This window comes from Triticum urartu, chromosome 6A (assembly GCF_056163025.1).
Source record: "Triticum urartu cultivar PI428250 chromosome 6A, HENAU_Tu73, whole genome shotgun sequence".
Taxonomy (NCBI): domain Eukaryota; kingdom Viridiplantae; phylum Streptophyta; class Magnoliopsida; order Poales; family Poaceae; genus Triticum; species Triticum urartu.
This window is the reverse complement of record NC_141878.1, coordinates 529,052,144-529,074,780: the sequence shown is the minus strand read 5'-3', so window position 1 is coordinate 529,074,780 and position 22,637 is coordinate 529,052,144.

Sequence of the window (22,637 nt, the reverse complement as noted above, 5' to 3'; positions counted from 1 at the left end):
GCCTACCCAGACTAGGCGTTGAGTTACCTCCCACGTCTTGGTATTGTGGTATCCTCGCCGTAAGAACACATGGAAACTTATTTTGAAAATTCTGACAAAGCAGGCAATAACCAGCGTACAGAGCTGCCATCCGCCCCGTCAAGGCCTGCTCGCACCGGCCGGTATTGAGCAGGCACACCATCAGCCGCAAGCCAGCGAGGCTCGCCATGAACATGAACATGTCCACTGAGGTAAGTATTGCACGTAAGCATGGCGTCGAGTGGGCAGAGGAGCAGATGAACACAGGCGCAATGGATATCTTTATCTTTATTTTTATAAAAAAACCGAGTTGATGATGATGATTTGCCGTACATCTTGCAATATAAACCGCTTAATCTGTATCTGACGGATAGCAAGCAAACTATAACAATTTTACAAAAAGATACCCGCACCTTTCTCCACATTTTTAGATAAGGTCTTCCCTTGTTCATCCTTATCTCCCATAACCTCATTGTTACACAATTAAAAAAGACAGCCTCTAAAACAATCTGGCATGATGGCCGTTGCCGGCATCGTCCATCCCCATGCCTCTGCTCAATTCGACCACCAACCACCACCACACCCCACTCTTCCTCACCTTGTCTCTCATCTTCCTCGAGATATCATTAGTTTTTACACATGACATTACTTTCTCATGGATGAATCACAACAGGTGTTTTGTAAAAATATTTATCTTGGTGTTCCGTGCAATGCATGGACATCTTGCTAGTTTTGCATACAAATGAACTTGTATGATGCAAACACTAAATATATAACTAATTAAGTCGATTAATTGTCAATTCTTACCACTCTGTCCACAGCAAAATTCCATCCCGCAAAATAAATCCAATGTACTTCAAAGTAAATAACATGAGACAACCTTTTCTTGACAGTAAGAAACAACAAAATTATCGGATCAATCAAACTTATCTTGATCAACAAATTTCACTGAATCCACATGGAAACCTTGGAATTTTCAGAAACAAATCAGTCACATCACTCATCCATCCCTGAAACTCACAGCACATCATTTGGAGAACACGACAGATTTGGTTGGATAATATGGGGATTTGGCCTCACAGATGGGAGCAGCTGTCATGCAATTGGAGTGAAGTACTGCTCAGATATGAGTTACCTCCGTGACATAGATGAACCAGACCTTGAGCAACCACATTGCCCCCTGCCGTGACGACTAGAATTCAGGCTGGATGGAGCGAGCGGGCTTTTTTGGCCCGCTCGTGGCCCGTTCTGGACCGGACCGATCGGTCATGGCTCGTTGATGAAATTGGCCGGTCCGGTTACTAAATCTCAGCCTGAAATTTACTCGGTCCGGTTCGGTCTTTAACCGGTCCGACTGAGCAGACCAAAAATGCAGATCGTTCCTCGACGTCGCAGACGCCGGCGATGCCCTGGTCATGCCCCGCTCCGTCGTTGTTCACGGGAATCAATCGTAATTCAGTAAATTGAAGAGATAAGAGCAAGAGGTAGAAGGCTTAGGTCATGCTCTCAAGTTTGTTTCCTATTATTCAGTCGAACAAAAAAGAGAAAGGACAAGAGAAACGGAATTAGATCCGATAATCACGGCACCATCCCACGACTAACTCCACGCTGCCATTTCCTTTTATTCCACACTATTGTTTCCTTTTATTTAATCGAACAAAAAATAGAAGGAAGCTCTGATGAAGAATCCCACAACAACGCTGGTTGCATGCGGTGATGATCGTGGCTGCCCGACACGCACACAGAAACTCGCGGGCCATTTTCTCTTTCCTTCTTTTCGTCGAGCAGATAACAAAAATAACTATAGAAATGAGGTTTGATCCGTCAATTACGGCGTCATCCCACGACTAACCCCACGTAAAACTTGATCCTCTAATCAAGGGAAGGCCCGTATGCACAAAATCGCTGGCTCATGCACGCGTTAAATTGCTTGCATGTAGCGGAAAACCTGAACAAACGTGCGCATGTAAACAATTGCGCCCCGGCCGGCCGGCGGCACCGCGTCCCTTTGCTGCCATGTGTGAACTGTCGTCGTTCTTGCCTGTGGCTAGGAGCTCGCAGGACTCGTCTTTCGCGCCTGCCGTGGTCACGACTCGCCGCCGCCGGTCCTCTCGGTCCGGTCCGAGCTTTACCTCCACCGGTCCGGTCCAGGAAAAGAGGACTGCGGCAGTGCTCGGGCCGGTCCGCTCCGCCAGCGGCCGGTCCAAATGGCGGCTCGGTCAGGGACCGGACCGACCCGGACCGTGTCCACCCTGAGACTGGATGCCCGACCTCCAACCACTCCCGACGCCCCCACCACGCCAACACCTCCTTCAGCCACTGCACCATGCCCGCTCCTCTCCACATCCATCTCGCACCTCTCCATCGCTGAGGTGGGGGAGATGGGGAGGTAGGCGAAAACTCCCTCCTCCGATGACATGGTGAAGGTTCCAATGGTGAGGGTAACCGGCGGCCTAGGCGGGCGCATCCGCAAAGAAGAGGAGATGGGGATGGGGACGCGATAAGAGCGGGGCACCGAGAGATGAGGTGAGAGTCCGTCTGGTGGCCTTTTATATCCGGAAAGGGCGGTGTAGCGGTGTCACGGGATTGGACTCGAGGCTTCGAGAGACACAAGGAAAATTTCTACGAACTCGCACGACATGACATGAACAACCCAGAAGGCCCACTCAATTGCCAACCGCTTAAGAAAGCACACCTGAAAAACGATATAGGCCCGAGATGGAAAAAGAGATACTTTCTCCGTTTCAAAATAAATGACTCACCTTTGTAATAATTGTAGTACAAAAATAATATAAAATTGGGTCATCTATTTTAAAATAAAGGGAGTATGATCGAAGGTATTACCATGCATCACACGCGTCAAGTTCACACATGCTATTAAAAAAGAGCTACTTATAGACAAGAAAAGATGGATCCAAAACATAAATGTGTGCAAATATGGAACTCCAAACATGCAAAGGTGAACACATGCATGAATGCATGAGCCATGCACCAGCCCATGCATACCAGCCCATAAAACTGCCCATGCAGCTAATATATTTTTCTCACACGAGGTAAAATCAGTTCATGCAGTCAAATCATCTTTTCACATGAGACACATGAGGCAAGATAAGCCAATGCATCTCTAGAAAAACAGACACAGTCGAAGAGAGCGATCATCCACTTCACGAAAGCCACGGTACACACGTATCGCTCAATCGACAGGGGTAATTTTTTTTCATTCGTGCACTAATGAAGATTTTATCAATGTAGTACTTAAAATAAACTTGTATTGATGTAACTCCTTACAACAATCTTTTCATTTTCTTCATATGCGAGAAACATGTCGTTAGTACTTAACGGTATTTTTGTTGTTGTCCTATGATCAACAATTTGATCATTCTAGTAATTTTACTCAGAACTTACTTAGAGTGCTAGACTGTAACGCCCACAATGCGGCTATATCTCCCACGTGTCGAAGAACGACTTAGAGGCATAACCGCATTGTAAGCAATGTCGCAAGTTGGGTAATCTTCACACAACCCATGTAATACACAAGGAAAAGAGGTACATAGTTGGCTTACAATCGCCACGTCACACAATAGCATAAATATTATTACATTCATCCAGATACAATCAAGGTCCGACTACGAAACCAAAAATAAAGACAACCCCAAATGCAACAATGCCCCCAATCGCCCCAATTGGGCTCCACTACTGATCGTCTGGAAAAGAAACGTAGTATCGTCCTGAGTCCTCATCGAACTCCCACTTGAGCTCAGTCGAATCTCCTGAAATGGTATCATCGGTCCTTGCATCTGGTTTTGGAAGTAATCTGTGAGTCATGGGGACTCAGCAAAATCACACCCTCGCGATCAAGACTATTTAATCTTATAGGAATGGTAAAAGGTATGAGGTGGAGCTGCAGCAAGCACTAGCATATATGGTGGCTAACATACACAAATGAGAGCGAGAAGAGAAGGCAAAGGCACGGTCGAGAATCTATGATCAAGAAGTGATCCTAGAACAACCTACGTTCAAGCATAACCCGAGACCGTGTTCCCTTCCCGGACTCCGCCGAAAAGAGACCATCCCAGCTACACACGCCATTGATACATTTTAATTAAGTTAAGTTTCAGGTTTTCTACAACCGGACATTAACAAATTCCCATCTGCCCATAACCGCGTGCACATCTTTTTTGAAAGATCAAATCCCTGCAGGGGTGTCCCAACTTAGCCTATCACAAGCTCTCACGGTCAACAAAGGATATTCCTTCTCCCAAGACAATCCGATCAGACTCGGAATCCCGGTTACAAGACATCTCGACAATGGTAAAACTAAACCAGCAAAGCCACCCGAATGTGCCGACAAATCCCGATAGGAGTTGCACATATCTCGTTCTCAGGGCACACCGGATTGTCCAAGGTTCCGGTAGGCCAGCCCAGAGTTGCCCCTGGTGGCCACCGGCAGCTAACAGGTTGGACCAACACTCAGAGGAGCACTGGCCCGGGGGTTTAAAATAAAGATGACCCTTGAGTCCACGGAACCCAAGGGAAAAGAGGCTAGGTGGCAAATGGTAAAACCAATGTTGGGCATTGCTGGAGGAATTTTATTCAAGGCGAACTATCAAGGGGTTCCCATTATAACCCAGCCGTGTAAGGAACGCAAAATCAAGGAACATAACACCGGTATGACAGAAACTAGGGCGGCAAGAGTGGAACAAAACACCAGGCATAAGTCCGAGCCTTCCACCCTTTAGCAAGTATATAGATGCATTAAAGTAGACAAGATATAATAATGATATCCCAACAATAAACATGTTCCAACAAGGAACAAACTCCAATCTTCACCTGCAACTAACAACGCTATAAGAGGGGCTGAGCAAAGCGGTAACATAGCCAAACAACGGTTTGCTAGGATAAGGTGGGTTAGAGGTTTGACATGGAAATATGGGAGGCATGATAAGCAAGTGTTAGGTATCGTAGCATAGGCATAGCAATAGAGCGTGCATCTAGCAAGCAAAGATAGAAATGATTCGAGGGTATGGTCATCTTGCCTGCAAAGTTCTCCGAGTTGACGTTAGCTTGATCCTCGTAAGCATACTCAACGGGTTCCTCGATCACGTACTCGTCTCCCGGCTCTACCCAAAGCAAGAACACAAGCAAAGGGAGACACAATCAACCACGGTGCAATGCACAAACAACATAATGCAAAACATGGCATGATATGCGGGATATGATTTGCGATGCATATGCATGTTTCGGAAAGGAAAGATTGAAGCTGGCCTCAACTTGGAAAACCAAGAGTGACACTGGAAAGTGGAGTTGATTTCGGTCGAAATCGATATAAATATCACCGGAATAGGATGCACTGTTTGCAAATGACAAGCAAAACAAATATGGCATCGATCTGCGATTAACAGCACGAGGCCATCTAAATGCATCAAGAACAACAAGCTACTGCACTCTAACATAGCAACAAAGCACATGGCAGTGATCCACTCAAGATGCTTGACAAAAGATGAACACTGAGCTACGGCTAATTCACTCAATAGTAGGTTCAAACAAGCATGGCAAAAGTGCAAAAGATAACAGGTTACAGACTTATTGAAAATAACATGACAGGAATTTAACATCAGGAAGCAATGTTTAGAGCAAGATAACAACATGCTACAGCAACATATCATGGCAAAGCAAAGCATGGCATGAAGCTACTCAAAGCATACAACAAAAGTCCCTTACTGACCATAAGCCAAAAGGGATCAGAAAATACAATGGCAACCATATGAACATAGCAACTTTGGTTGACAGATTCAGACTTAGTAGAAAACTGGAACATGGCAAAACAGATTCACGTAGGCATGTTTACGAGCTCGATGCACTCACCACAAAGCATTGCATGACAAACTAAGCATACACCCAGCAAGTAGACATGATATATAAGCGAACCATGGCAATAACAACCTCATAGCATGCATGGATAAACTACAACAACCTCGGAAAAATTGATTAACATGTAAACAATCTGCCAGGAATATTTTATAGCAAAAGTAGAGCTCGATTGAGTCATGCTAGGGCACTCTATAATTGCAAACAAATACATGGATGGATAGAGCATAACATTATCTCAAAATGATCCTTACTGAACATGCTCAAAAGAGGCATGGATCACTCGGTAGCAACAAGAATACGTGGCATAAAAATATTAACAGGACAAAGACTTCGAAGATTTCTAAGTCCCTGAAATCAGCAACATTACGAGAGCTACTTTGCATGCTTGTGCTAGTCACCACAAATATCACAAAAATACATGGCATACACTCCTGTAAAGATGGCATGGCATCTTCAAAACACATGTAGGATGCAAGTTCATAGGAGGCACACATTATACATGGCAAAAATGACAAATGTCCAATTACTGATAAGAATCTGAAACTAACATTACATAGCATTCTTGCAACAGCATTTAGGGCATCAAGATGAACTCAAAAGAACATGGTGCAATGGAATGAAATGAAGTACTCGTCGAGACGAACAATTTGATATGCTACACGCCCAAAATAGAGCCGGGTGCAAAGATATGGCATGATGAAATATGCTAAAAATACTGGGACTTAGGAGGAAAAAGTCAACCCTCGAGATTCAGATCTAGAGTTCGTGCACGCTTCCCAAGGTTCGTCGCCGGAGCACTACAAGAGGTCGCCGGAGAAGAAAAGGACGCGGCCGACGGGCTCGAGGCGGCGCCGACGAGGAGAGGAACCCGGGGCGGCGGACGGGCGGCGGCGGGGGCCGGATCCGGCAGAGGGCGGCAGCCGTTGCCGGTGCCGGCGAGAGGCGTGGCCGGCCGGGCGGCGGGCGGCGAGGTCACCGGCCGGCGCGGGATGAAGGCGGCGGCGGGGACCCGGGCGCCGGCGAGGTCGGGCGACCGTGGGCGGGCGAGCCCGTGTGGCGGCGGCTTCGGGCCCGGAGGGCCCCGCGCGGGCTGAGCGGGCCGGCGGCGGTGGAGGCGCGGGGCAGGTGACGTGGCGGCGCGGGATAGGCTGAGGCGGCGGGACGGACACGTCCGGCCCGGCGATTTTTGTCCGGCGGCGGAGAGGGAGCGGGGCTAGGGTTAGGGATCCGGAAATTTTGGAGGGGGGGGGGCTATATTTATAGGTAGAGGGAGCTAGGTGGCTCCAAATTGGGCACGGTTTGCGGCCACGCGATCGTGATCGAACGACCGTGATGATGGAGGGGTTTAGGTGGGTTTTAGGCCACTTTGGAGAGGTGTTGGGCTGCAACACACACGAGGCCTTTACGGTTCCTCGGTTAACCGTTGGAGTATCAAACGAAGTCCAAATGGCACGAAACTTGACAGGCGGTCTACCGGTAGTAAACCAAGGCCGCTTGGCAAGTCTCGGTCCAATCCGAAAATGTTTAGTACCCGCACACGGAAAGAGGTAAAAGGGGACATCGGAGAACATAGGAGCGCCGGAATGCAAAACGGACAACGGGGAAAATGCTCGTATGCATGAGACGAACATGTATGCAAATGCGATGCACATGATGACATGATATGAATTGCATGACAAGACAAAAGCAACACGAAGACAAAAACCCGACAACGAGGAAACATCATAACTTAGTGCCGGAAATGGCAAGAGTTGGAATACAAATATGGCAAGTTACATACGGGGTGTTACAACACTCCACCACTACGAAAGGATCTCGTCCCGAGATCTAGGACTGGAAAAACTCCGGATATTCGGAACGGAGGTGGTCCGCGCATTCCCAGGTGGCTTCACGGTCGGAATGATGTGACCACTTCACTTTCAGGAATTTGATAGACTTGTTGCGAGTCTTGCGCTCAGTTTCTTCAAGAATAGCAACGGGATGCTCATGATAAGACATGTCTTCTTGGAGATCAATCTCTTCAAAGTTGATGGTGCGGTCAGGAGTCTTGAAACACTTGCGCAACTGAGACACGTGAAACACGTCGTGCACATTTGCAAAGTTAGATGGGAGCTCAAGTTGATAGGCGAGATCGCCTCTTTTGCCAATGATCTTGAAAGGTCCCACGTATCTAGGGGTAAGCTTCCCTTTGATACCAAAGCGATGAGTACCTTTCATTTAAGAGACGTGGAGGTAGACATGGTCTCTGATCTCGAAAGCCAAGTCACGATGTTTGCTATCATAGTAACTCTTCTGGCGCGATTGCGCGGCTTTGAGATTTTCATGAATGACTTTGCACATTTCTTCAGCCTCTGTGATCAAGTCATTGCCAAGAAGTTGGTGTTCACCTGTCTCTGACCAATTAAGAGGACTACGACATTTCCTGCCATAGAGAATCTCGAATGGGGCCTTGCCCGAACTCGCTTGGAAGTTGTTGTTGTAGGAGAACTTGGCATATGGAAGACAATCTTCCCACTTCATACCGAAAGAAATGACACAAGCACTGAGCATATCTTCAAGAATTTGATTTACTCGCTCGACTTGGCCACTAGTTTGAGGATGAAAGGTTGTGCTGAAGCGGATGTTGGTGCCCATGGCCTTCTGAAAAGAATCCCAGAACTTAGAGGTGAAGATGCTACCACGATCTGAAGATATCAATTGCGGAATGCCGTGCAGAGAGACAATCCTGGAGGTATATAGATCTGCCAACTGAGCTGCTGTGATAGATTCTTTGATAGGAAGAAAATGAGCCACTTTAGTGAGCTTGTCGATGACAACAAAGATAGCATCATTGCCACGCTTGGACTTTGGAAATCTAGTCACGAAGTCCATCTCAATATGGTCAAACTTCCATTCTGGAATGGCAAGAGGTTGGAGGAGACCATCTGGTCGTTGGTTTTCTGCTTTCACTCTTCTGCAGACATCACATTCATTCACGAACCGAGCAATCTCGCGCTTCATTCAAGTCCACCAATACGACTTCTTGAGGTCATGGTACATCTTTGTACTTCCAGGGTGAATAGAGAGGAGTGAATTGTGAGCCTCGTTCATAATGACTTTACGAAGGTCACCTTTAGGCATAACAATGCGATCCTCGGAGAATAGAGTATCCTTGTCATCAAGACGATAGCACTTGTACTTGGGTAGACTCTTGGCAATCCCAATCTTCACCTTCTTCACCATAGCATCAAGAAGTTGAGCCTCACGAATCTGATCTTCCAAAGTAGGAGAGACATGGAGGTTGGCAAGGAATCCTTGAGGAACAACTTGGAGATTAAATTTGCGGAAAGCTTCACAAAGCTCTGGTTGGTAGGGCTTGAGAATCAAACTGTTGCAGTAAGCCTTCCTGCTCAATGCGTCAGCAATTACATTGGCCTTGCCTAGAGTATATTCAGTACTCGGATTATACTCTTGAATCATTTCGACCCAACGAGTCTGCCTAAGGTTGAGGTTTGGCTGAGTGAAGATGTAATTGAGACTCTTATGATCAGTGAAGATGTCCACTTTTCTTCCCAACAAAAGATGTCTCCATGTTAAAAGATCATGGACAACTGCTGCCAACTCGAGGTCATGAGTGGGGTAGTTTTTTTCGTTGGGCTTCAACTGGCGAGAGGTATAAGCCACAACTTTCTTCTCTTGCATCAACACTGCACCGAGACCTTGAAGGGAAGCATCACAGAAGACCTCGAACGGTTTGGATTCATCAGGAGGAGTCAGAACTGTAGCAGTGACTAACTTCTCTTTGAGGGTGTTGAAAGCGATGTCACATTTAGGCGACCAGACATACTTCACATGCTTCTGGAGAAGGTTGGAAAGAGGCTTTGCGATCTTAGAGAAATTCTCAACGAACCTTCGACAATAGCTTGCGAGCCCAAGGAAGCTACAGAGTTGCTTCACGTTCTGAGGAGGTTCCCAATTCACAATTGCACACACCTTCTCAGGATTAACAGCTATGCCCTTGGCGGAGATGATATGCCCAAGGTAGAGAACCTCATTGAGCCAAAACTCGCACTTTGAAAACTTCGCATAGAACTGATGTTCTCTGAGTTTATCCAGCACCAATCTCAAATGCTTGGCATGATCCTCCTTGTTCTTGGAAAAGAACAAAATGTCATCGAGGTATACCAAGACGAAGTCATTTGTGTAGGCGTTGAAGATGAAGTTCATCATGCGAGAGAATGTTGGAGGAGCATTGAGAAGGCCGAAAGACATGACAGTGTATTCATATGAACCATAGCTTGTTCTGAATGCTATCTTGGGTATATCTTCTTCATGAATGCGAATCTGATGATAGCCCATACAGAGGTCAAGCTTGGAGAATACTTGAGCACCTTTGAGTTGTTCGAAAAGCTCATTGATGTTGGGAAGTGTGTACTTGTTCTTTATGGTCTTCTTGTTCAATGGACGATAGTCGACACAAAGTCGGTCCATTCCATCCTTCTTCTTGACGAAAAGAACACCACAACCCCATGGAGAAGAACTTGGTTGGATGAGACCCATACGCTCTTGAATATCGAGTTGTTTCTTTAGCTCCTTCAACTCTTCAGGTCCAAGCTTGTAAGGACGTTTGCAAACAGGTTCCGTGCCAGGCTCAAGATCGATGACGAATTCAACTGGCCGGTGCGGAGGCATTCCTGGAAGCTCTTCTGGAAAGACGTCTTGATATTCACAAACGACTGGAATCTGAGAGATGGCATCCAACTCGCCCTTCTCATTGAGAGAAAACAGTCGAATGGTATCATCACGAGCGGCAAAGACGATTACATCCTCAGACGAATGTGTCAATTGAATCTGCCTGGCAGCACAATCAAGTTGAGCCTTGTTCTTAGAAATCCAGTCCATTCCGAGAATAAGATCAATATCCAAGTCACCAAGAACATTAGGAGAAGACAGAAACTTGTAGTCACCCATCGTGATGGTAACATCCGGAACAATGGAGTTAGCATTCATGCGTTTACCCGGAGAGACAACTGCTAACGGTCTAGGAAAAACTTGGAAAGCCAACTCATGCTTAGATGCAAATGGTCTTGAGATGAAACAATGCAATGCACCAGTGTCAAAAAGAACTTTTGCAGGAATATCGTTAACAGGAAGGTTACCCATTATCACATCTGACGAGTCCTCTGCCTTAGCTGCGTTCATCATGTTGACCTTTGCAAACTTGGGATTATGCTTGACCACTGCGGTACTGGCAGATCTCACAGGAGGAGGAGGAAGACTCCTCTGATTGAAGCATTTGTTGGCATAGTGACCATTCTGCTGACACTTGTTGCACGTGACCTCGAGAGCAGACGGTGATACAGAGCACTTGATCTCGGAGCATGAGACGAAGTCTTGTTCTGAAAGCCTGGGTTGGGTGGGTGGGAAGATCCATTGCCACCTTTGCTCTTCTGCTGATAAGGCTGACGGAACGGAGGAGGAGGAGGCAACCAATACTTTTGCTGCTTAGTTACCACTTGAGTTGAGGAAGAAGGAGTTGCATCCCTGACTCGCTTCTTGGAAGCATCGCACTTGAGCTGAGCAGTCTCTTGTTTCAGTGCCATGTTGTAAAACTCATCGTACTTCTTCGGCTCAAAAAGCACGAGAGCTAGATGCAGATCTTCTTTGAGGCCACCTCTGAACTGATAAATCATGCTCTTCTCGTCAGGGACGTCTTGCTTAGCGAAACGAGCGAGCTTCTGGAACATGATGTTATACTGGTAAACAGACAAACTGCCTTGCTTCAGATTGCGGAACTCCTCATGCTTGCTCTCAACAACACTCTGAGGAATGTGGTGAGCTTTGAAGTCTTGACGGAATTCATCCCAGGTAATCACACGACCTCCTCTGGAATCTTTGTATTGCTGATACCACTCTGCAGCTTGGTCGTTGAGTTGGAACGAAGCAAACTTGACAAAGTCCTCACGCCTGACGTTGCTGCACTCGAAATGCTTGTAGATATCCATGAGCCAATCATCAGCGTCTGTTGCCTCGACACAGATAATGAAGGTCTTTCGCTAGTTTGCGAGGAACCGGTTGAGTGTAGCAAACTGATTCTGAAAAGTTACCATGGCCTTGATTCCCTTGGTTGCGCTCTTGCAAGAGTTGCATGAGCATCTATGTGTTGGCATTGGTAGCGGCCATCACAACTTGCCATGCCTCTGGAGGTGGAGGTGGTGGTGGCGGTTCAGGATTCTGACGCGTTGGAGGAGCCATCTTGAAGAGGGTGACATCCGTTAGCATCTTGACAGACATATATTCAAGCTGAATCAAATGGATTGAAATTGCAACATATAATCTTAACATCCGAACAAAATGAACGAATTAATTCCAATTGAAATGGTGACACTTCCATAAATTGAGAAGCCACTTAGATAGAGGTAGAAGAATAAAAGCAACAAGGTACGGACATGAACAAATACTTGGTGAGGATTACCCAATCACAAACCAAATATCCGCAGAAGAAATACTAGAGCTACATGAATTCCCACCTATGAAACTCCCGAAATTTTCCCGGTTATGCAATCAGGTGTTGGGGATACAGGGGAAGCATAATATCTCACCCAAAGCTAGCAAATCCTACATCCAGCTGTATCCATCCTTCAACAAATAACCAAGAAACCTTCGGAAACCGTTTACCTCAACCTTCGAAAAGCATCCGTTATACGAGTTATGGCAATACTCCTGAACTCCCACCCTAGTACTGGGTGGCGTTGAGGTTATCTCACCAACAACTGCATAAAAGAGATTTTCGATGTCGGTGAAACTCAGGTATTCCAGAATTGTAACAATAAATTTGTGACGACAACAGCTCGGAGCTCAACTCCTCGGGACACTGCCACAACCCCTAAATGTCAGGAGGCACCAAGAACAATGTTCTCATCACAAATCCATCGAAACGATTCCAAGATACCCGCGTGATCCTAATTTTTTTAGTGAAATTTAAGAAGAGAAGAGTCAAAAATCTACGTCGGGATGCCTCACCAGAGCGACGAAGGGACTGAGGAGTAAAAAGAATCCTACTCTCTGATATATATATAATCCTAAATGACTCAAAACATTTTTCTAGACTCAACAACGCTAGCGATTCGATCAATCAGGGGGCTCCTAAGTTGGGGAAGGCTCTTATTACCAACTTGTAACGCCCACGATGCGGCTATATCTCCCACGTGTCGAAGCACGACTTAGAGGCATAACCGCATTGTAAGCAATGTCGCAAGTTGGGTAATCTTCACACAACCCATGTAATACACAAGGAAAAGAGGTACATAGTTGGCTTACAATCACCACGTCACACACTAGCATAAATATTATTACATTCATCCAGATACAATCAAGGTCCGACTACGAAACCAAAAATAAAGACAACCCCAAATGCAACAATGCCCCCAATCGCCCGAACTGGGCACCACTACTGATCGTCTGGAAAAGAAACATAGTATCGTCCTGAGTCCTCATCGAACTCCCACTTGAGCTCAGTCGAATCTCCTGAAATGGTATCATCGGTCCTTGCATCTGGTTTTGGAAGTAATATGTGAGTCATGGGGACTCAGCAAAATCACACCCTCGCGATCAAGACTATTTAAGCTTATAGGAATGGTAAAAGGTATGAGGTGGAGCTGCAGCAAGCACTAGCATATATGGTGGCTAACATACACAAATGAGAGCGAGAAGAGAAGGCAAAGGCACGGTCGAGAATCTATGATCAAGAAGTGATCCTAGAACAACCTACGTTCAAGCATAACCCGAGACCGTGTTCCCTTCCAGGACTTCGCCGAAAAGAGACCATCCCGGCTACACACGCTGTTGATACATTTTAATTAAGTTAAGTTTCAGGTTTTCTACAACCGGACATTAACAAATTCCCATCTGCCCATAACCGTGGGCACATCTTTTTCGAAAGATCAAATCCCTGCAGGGGTGTCCCAACTTAGCCTATCACAAGCTCTCACGGTCAACAAAGGATATTCCTTCTCCCAAGACAACCCGATCAGACTCGGAATCCTGGTTACAAGACATCTCAACAATGGTAAAACTAAACCAGCAAAGCCACCCGAATGTGCCGACAAATCCCGATAGGAGTTGCACATATCTCGTTCTCAGGGCACACCGGCTTGTCCAAGGTTCCGGTAGGCCAGCCCAGAGTTGCCCCTGGTGGCCACCGGCAGCTAACAGGTTGGACCAACACTCAGAGGAGCACTGGCTCGGGTGTTTAAAATAAAGATGACCCTTGAGTCCATGGAACCCAAGGAAAAAGAGGCTAGGTGGCGAATGGTAAAACCAATGTTGCGTATTGTTGGAGGAGTTTTATTCAAGGCGAACTGTCAAGGGGTTCCCATTATAACCCACCCGTGTATGGCATGCAAAATCAAGGAACATAACACCGGTATGACGGAAACTAGGGCGGCAAGAGTGGAACAAAACACCAGGCATAAGGCCGAGCCTTCCACCCTTTACCAAGTATATAGATGCATTAAAGTAGACAAGATATAATAATGATATCCCAACAATAAACATGTTCCAACAAGGAACAAACGCCAATCTTCACCTGCAACTAACAACGCTATAAGAGGGGCTGAGCAAAGCGGTAACATAGCCAAACAACGGTTTGCTAGGACAAGGTGGGTTAGAGGTTTGACATGGCAATATGGGAGGCATGAAAAGCAAGTGGTAGGTATCGTAGCATAGGCATAGCAATAGAGCAAGCATCTAGCAAGCAAAGATAGAAATGATTTCGAGGGTATGGTCATCTTGCCTACAAAGTTCTCCGAGTTGACGTTAGCTTGGTCCTCGTAAGCGTACACAACGGGTTCCTCGGTCATGTACTCGTCTCCCGGCTCTACCCAAAGCAAGAACACAAGCAAAGGGAGACAAAATCAACCACGGTGCAATGCACAAGCAACATGATGCAAAACATGGCATGATATGTGGGATATGATTTGTGATGCATATGCATGTTTCAGAAAGGAAATATTGAACCTGGACTCAACTTGGAAAACCAAGAGTGCCACTGGAAAGAGCAGTTGATTTTGGTCGAAATCGATATAAAGATCACCGGAATCGGATGCACGGTTTGCAAATGACAAGCAAAACAAATATGGCATCGATCTGCGATTAACAGCACGAGGCCATCTAAATGCATCAAGAACAACAAGCTACTGCACTCTAACATAGCAACAAAGCACATGGCAGTGATCCACTCAAGATGCTTGACAAAAGATGAACACTGAGCTACGGCTAATTCACTCAATAGAAGGTTCAAACAAGCATGGCAAAAGTGCAAAAGATAATAGGTTACAGACTTAGTGAAAATAACATGACAGGAATTTAACATCAGGAAGCAATGTTTAGAGCAAGATAACAACATGCTACAGCAACATATCATGGCAAAGCAAAGCATGGCATGAAGCTACTCAAAGCATACAACGAAAGTCCCTTACTGACCATAAGGCAAAAGGGATCAGAAAATACAATGGCAACCATGTGAACATAGCAACTTTCGTTAACAGATTCAAACTTAGCAGAAAACTGGAACATGGCAAAACAGATTCACGTAGGCATGTTTACGAGCTTGATGCACTCACCACAAAGCATTGCATGACAAACTAAGCATACACCCAGCAAGTAGACATGATATATAAGTCAACCATGGCAAGAACAACCTCATAGCATGCATGGATAAACTACAACAACCTCGGCAAAATTGATTAACATGTAAACAATCTACCAGGAACATTTTATAGCAAAAGTAGAGCTCGATTGAGTCATGCTAGGTCACTCCATAATTGCAAACAAAGACATGGATGGATAGAGCATAACATTATCTCAAAATTATCCTTACTGAACATGCTCAAAAGAGGCATGGATCACTCGGTAGCAACAAGAATACGTGGCATAAAAATATTAACAGAACAAAGACTTGGAAGATTTCTATGTCCCTGAAATCAGCAACATTACGAGAGCTACTTTGCATGCTTGTGCTAGTAATCACAAATATCACAAAAATACATGGCATACACCCTTGTAAAGATGGCATGGCATACTTCAAAACACATGTAGGGCTCAAGTTCATAGGAGACACACATTAAACATGGCAAAAATGACAAATGTCCAATTACTGATAAGAATCTGAAACTAACATTACATAGCACTCTTGCAACAGCATTTAGGGCATCAAGATGAACTCAAAAGAACATGGTGCAATGGAATGAAATGAAGTACCCGTCGAGGCGAACAATTTGATATGCTACACGCCCAAAACAGAGCCACGGATGCAAAGATATGGCATGATGAAATATGCTAAAAATACTGGGACTTAGGAGAAAAAGTCAACCCTCGAGATTCAGATCTAGGGTTCGCGCACACTTCCCGAGGTTCATCACCGGAGCAGTACACGAGGTCGCCAAAGAAGGAAAGGACGCGGCCGACGGGCTCGGGGCGGCGCCGGTGAGGAGAGGAACCCTGGGCGGCGGACGGGCGCGGGAGGAGGCCGGATCCGGCAGAAGGCGGCGGGCGGCAGCCGTTGCCGGCGCCGGCGAGAGGCGATGCCGACCGGGCGGCGGGCGGCGAGGTTGCCGGCCGGCGCGGGATGAAGGCTGCGGCGGGGACCCGGGTGCCACGAGGTCGGGCGAGCCCGTGCGGCGGCGGCTTCGGGCCCGGAGGGCCCCGCGCGGGCTGAGCGGGCCGGCGGTGGTGGAGACGCGGGGTAGGTGATGTAGCAGCACGGGATTGTCTGAGGCGGCAGGGCGGACACGTCCGGCCCGACGATTTTTGTCCGGTGGCGGAGAGGGAGCGGGGCTAGGGTTAGGGATCCGGAAATTTCGGAGGGGGCCTATATTTATAGGTAGAGGGAGCTAGGGGGCTCCAAATTGAGCACGGTTTGCGGCCACGCGATCATGATCGAACGACCGAGATGATGGAGGGGGTTTAGGTGAGTTTTGGGCCACTTTGGAGAGGTGTTGGGCTGCAACACACACGAGGCCTTTATGGTTCTTCGCTTAACCGTTGGAGTATCAAACGAAGTCCAAATGGCACAAAACTTGACATGCGGTCTACCGGTAGTAAACCAAGGCCGCTTGGCAAGTCTCGGTCCAATCTGAAAACATTTAGTACCCGCACACGAAAATAGGTAAAAGGGGACACCGGAGAACATAGGAGCGCCGGAATGCAAAACGGACAACGGGGAAAATGCTCGGATGCATGAGACGAACATGTATGCAAATGTGATGCACATGATGACATGATATGAAATGCATGAGAAGACAAAAGCAACATGAAGACAAAAACCCGACAACGAGGAAATATCATAACTTAGTGCCGGAAATGGCAAGAGTTGGAATACAAATATGGCAAGTTACATACGGGGTGCTACATAGACATATCTGGTTGTTTACATACGAGAAAATATATTTAACACAAGTGTGATTGAAATCATGTATTTCGCTCATCAGTATTTGCAGAATATCAATTTTTCTTAAAACACCTTCCAGGTGAATTCGACAAGAAACTCTTCTTCCGTTTTTCACACTAAATTGCTATAGTATCTTGTCAACATGTATTTTTACTAAGCCTGATTAGACACTACTATCTCCATATATTATTATGTCTAATACCAAGGCTATATTGCCTAAATGCTTTACTGAAAAACTAGTTTCAATAAAGTCTTAATTCATGTCAAGAAATTAACATAATTTTCAATCAACTGTGTGTCATGCACACATAGTGTTAAGAAATATTATCATGCTCTCACTTACATTCGTGTAAATACAAGTATCGTTGCTTTCCTCGATGAAATCAAATTATTTGACCATTTCATCGGATCAAAGGTCCAACTCCATTATGCTTGCTTCAGAGCATTATAGAATCTCTTGATGTTTGCATACTAACTATCATCCTCTGGATTGACAAAATTACTTTGGACCGTATAACATATACAACCTTGGTTCTATTTCCTTCTCATGGAAATCATTTTGTAATACATCTTTTATATTGAAATATCTAGTAATTGCTAGTTTATCCCGAACTGACTTTAAGTATTGCTATGATGAGACAATCTCGTCATAGTTAACTACTTGATCTTGTCATAAACAACTTTTAGCAAGTCAAGTACTATAAAACAATGTTATGTTTGTCACTTTTATGCCGTCGAGGTAATTTCGCCACCCCTGGTGGGCTTGCCCCTCCCTCATCTGTACAAGGCCTCCTTTTTAGCATAAGAAATTTCAAGTCCCACGGAGCAACCTGACCCACACTTCTTACACAAACCGTGGATTTAAACGGTTGGAGCATTTCTCTCACACAGACGAAAAAGTCACAAAACAATTAATTGAATTAATAAAAAGTGCCAGCATCCATCATTAAGAATATGGATCGTCACTGTGAACCTTCTCTGCCCGAAACAGGTGAAGATTCATAGTTATAGTCCAATTCCTTAACAAGAGTGTAACGAAGATCGAAGCTTACTGCTTCTGAACTATCCGACTATTCAAACCGGTCCTGCCACTCGTCCTTAGGCGAGGTGGGACTAAACTCAGCTAGATGAAAAAAAAATCAAAATTAATAATGCAAGGAAACCACACTTTGCCGAGAGCCAAGTCACGGGATCTCCACAAACAGTGCTGAAAGATCGTGCACGTCGCCTAGAGGGGGGGTGAATATGCATTTTAAAATAATTACGGTTAGGCTTGAACAAATGCAGAATAAACCTAGCGGTTAATTTGCCAAGCACAAAACCTACAACAACTAGGCTCACCTATGTGCACCAACAACTTATGCTAAGCAAGATAAAGAACTATGTGATAGCAAGATATATGACAAGAAACAATATGGCTATCACAAAGTAAAGTGCATAAGTAAAAGGGCTCGGGGTCAGAGATAACCGAGGCACGCAGAGACGACGATGTATCCCGAAGTTCACACCCTTGCGGATGCTAATCTCCGTTTGGAGCGGTGTGGAGGCACAATGCTCCCCAAGAAGCCACTAGGGCTATCATAATCTCCTCACGCCCTCGCACAATGCAAGATGTCATGATTCCACTAAGGGAACCTTGAGGGCGGTCACTGAACCCGTACAAATGGTAACCCTTGGGGGCGTTCATCGAACCCGTACACTTTGGTAACCCTTGGGGGCAGTCACCGAAACCCGTCAAATTGCTCGGGGCGATCTCCACAACCTAATTGGAGACCCCGACGCTTTCCCGGAGCTTTACACCACAATGATTGAGCTTCGAACACCGCCAACCATCTAGGGCGCCCAAGCACCCAAGAGGAACAAGATCAAGGGTACCAAGCACCCAAGAGTAATAAGCTTCTCAACTTGTAACTTCCACGTATCACCGTGGAGAACTCAAACCGATGCACCAAATGCAATGGCAAGGGCACACGGAGTGCCCAAGTCCTTCTCTCCCAAATCCCACCAAAGCAACTAATGCTAGGGAGGAAAGTGAGAGGAAGAACAAGAAGGAGAACACCAAGAACTCCAAGATCTAGATCCAAGGGGTTCCCCTCACACAGAGGAGAAAGTGATTGGTGGAAATGTGGATCTTGATCTCCTCTCTCTTTTCGCTCAAGAACTAGAAAGAATCCATGGAGGGATTGAGAGTTAGCAAGCTCGAAGAAGGTCAACAATGGGGGAAGAACACGAGCTCAAAAGGATCAGGCTCAATGGGGAAGAAGACCCCCTTTTATAGGAGCTCCCGAATCCAACCGTTATGTGCTCAGTGCCGCTCGTGTACTAGGTAGAACACAGAGAGCGGAGCAAAACGGAGGCGAGGCAGAGCCGTATGAGCGGCACTACCCCTGGGGCCAGCGGTACTACCATCGGCAGTGGCGGTACTGCCGCTTGGCCCAGCGGTACTACCATTGGGTGCGAAAATATCTCAGCTGGATGCCATCTCGCAATTGATTGCAGTCAAGGCTGAGTACGGCTGTAGCCAGAAATGCTTCGAAGCATTCCTGGGAGTATGGGCTAACAGCCTCCCTGAGGGTCATGAACTGCCGAAAAGCATGTACGTTTCAAAGAAAATCATGAAGGCACTCTCTATGGATTATGAGAAAATAGATGTTTGCCCGAAGAATTGCCTTTTGATTAGGCACGAGTATGCGGATGACAAGTACTGTAGGAAGTGCGGTTCGTCTCGGTACATTGAGGTGGTCGGTGAGGATGGTGAGAAAAAGCAGCTAACCATCCCCGTTAAGGTTCTCTGGTATCTTGATTTTATAAAAAGATTGCAGCGCCTTTTCATCACGAAGGAGTCTGCCAAAATGATGAAGTGGCACAAGGAAGGTATAAGGTACAATCCAAAAAAAATCATACATCCATCGGGAGGGGAAGCATGGAAGTCATTCGATGAAGAATACCCCGAGGAAGCAGCCGAGGCTGGGAATGTCAGAATAGCCATATCAGGTGATGGGTTGAATCCATATGGTATGTCGTCCAATCCATACAGCTACTGGCCTGTGTTTGTAATTCCGCTCAATCTTCCTCCCTTTGCCCTAATGCAACGGAAGACCATGTTCTTGTCGCTCATCATTCCGGGGCCTGACTACCCGGGGAAGCAATTGGGTGTGTTTATGCAGCCGCTTGTGGATGCTTTGCACCATTCTTGGTACTTTCCGAGGTTGACATACGACCGGGATCTGCAGAGAAATTTCTTGATGAAAGTTTGGTTGCACTATTGCATGCATGACTTTCCCGGCTATGCTCTATTCTGCGGATGGTGTACAAGTGGTAAGATGCCATGCCCAGTGTGCATGCAGGCTCTGCGAATGATTTGGCTGAGTAAGGGTGGCAAGTATGTAGCCTTTGACCTGCATCGACAGTTCCTCCCTCCAGACCATCCAGACAGGGAAGACAAGAAGAACTTCACGGAAGGCCGGGTTGTTCATGAAGTAACTGAGATTCCAACATTTTCGGGGGCAGATGTTCTTGCTCAGCTAAAAGCTCTCAAGCCTAAAGTCAAAGGCAAAGGCAAAGCCAAAGCCAAAGGCTTCGAGGGATATGGTGAGACGCACAACTGGACGCACATTACCCCCTTCTCGCAGCTTCCCTATTTCAAGGACCTCAAACTTCCTTACAATATTGATGTGATGCACACCGAAAAGAATGTGGCAGAGTCCCTTTTCCACACGATCCTCAACATTCCTGATAAGACGAAGGATAACGTAAAAGCTAGAGTCGATCAACAGAGAATTTGTGATAGACCACGCCTGAACATGAAGCCTCCCACAGGTGGTCGAAAAAACTGGTTCAAGCCAGATGCTGACTTTGTCCTTAAACCGCCAGAAAAAAAAGTACTTATCTGGCTGAAACAAATTTTGAAGTTCACCGATGGTTATGCATCGAATATAAGTAAGGGAGTCAATCTTTCAACGGGCAAAGTGACCGGCCTGAAGAGTCATGACTACCATGTATGGATTGAGCGGATAATGCCGGTGATGGTTCGAGGCTATGTCCCCGAGCATGTCTGGCGAGTGCTTGCCGAGCTTAGCCATTTCTTCCGCACGCTCTGTGCTGAAGAAGTAAGTAAAGAGGTGATTGAAAAATTTCATAAGAAGGCACCGGAGTTGATAGTCAAGCTAGAGAAGATCTTTCCGCCAGGCTTCTTTACTCCGATGACACATCTCATTCTGCACCTCGCGAACGAGGTATTGTTGGGGGGCCCTGTGCAAAATCGCTGGCAGTACGGCCCTGAGAGGCAGAACAAGCATCTCCGACGGAAATGTGGAAACAAAGCTAAGATTAAAGCTTCCATAGCTGAGGCAGTTATCCTAGAGGAGGTGTCAGACCTCAGGACATCATACTATCCAGACCACGTTCCCCATCTGCATAACAAGGTGCCTCGATACAATATAGAAGAGCCCAAGTATCAACCCAGGCTCGATCTATTCAACGCGCAAGGTGGGAGGGCTGGGGCCTCAAAATCTTATAGCATGCCACGACAAGAGTGGGAGGACCTCATGTTCTATATCTTGCACAACATCAAGGAAGTTGAGGAAGTGTGGATGAGGTAATACCACTACACCATTCCTTTATGTCTTCCACATCATCATGTTTCATGTTCACTTAGTCCCGGTCTAACACCGCTTATCTTTTTTTAGTGATTTCGTTCAAGAGGAATGGACGGGAGTGAATCCTCCTACTGAGGCGGAGGCACTTACTCTTCTCCGTCATGGAAACCCTGGACATAAAATTTTTGTTGCTTGGTTCATGGAGAAAGTAATTTTCCACACTCCCCTATTAAATACCTACTTCAACATTTATTAGTTAACCGAACTAATGCACGCAACAATTTCCATTATACTTGTAGGGAAAAGATCCGAACATATCTATGGATGATGAATTGAGATGGGTTTCCATGGGTTTTGACCCTGCCGTCGTGACATGTAAAAAGTATGATGTGAATGGGTATTGCTTCCATACAGAGGAGCACCAAAACAGCCGCCCCGATCCCAAAACTATAAATACTGGAGTGTACACCCCCCGTCAAAATTCAGTAGACTACTACGGAAGGGTACAAAATATATACGAGGTTAAATTCCGCCAGGGGCGTGAGACCCTAAGTCTGCCTGTGTTCAAATGCCAATGGTTCGATCCGCAGGAGGGGGTAAAACATACGCCTTCCATTGGTTTGGTCGAAGTTAAACCATCAACCATCTATGCCGGAGCCGATCTCTTCATTGCGGCTACCCAAGCTACACAAGTATATTATCTGCCTTACCCATGCCAGAAA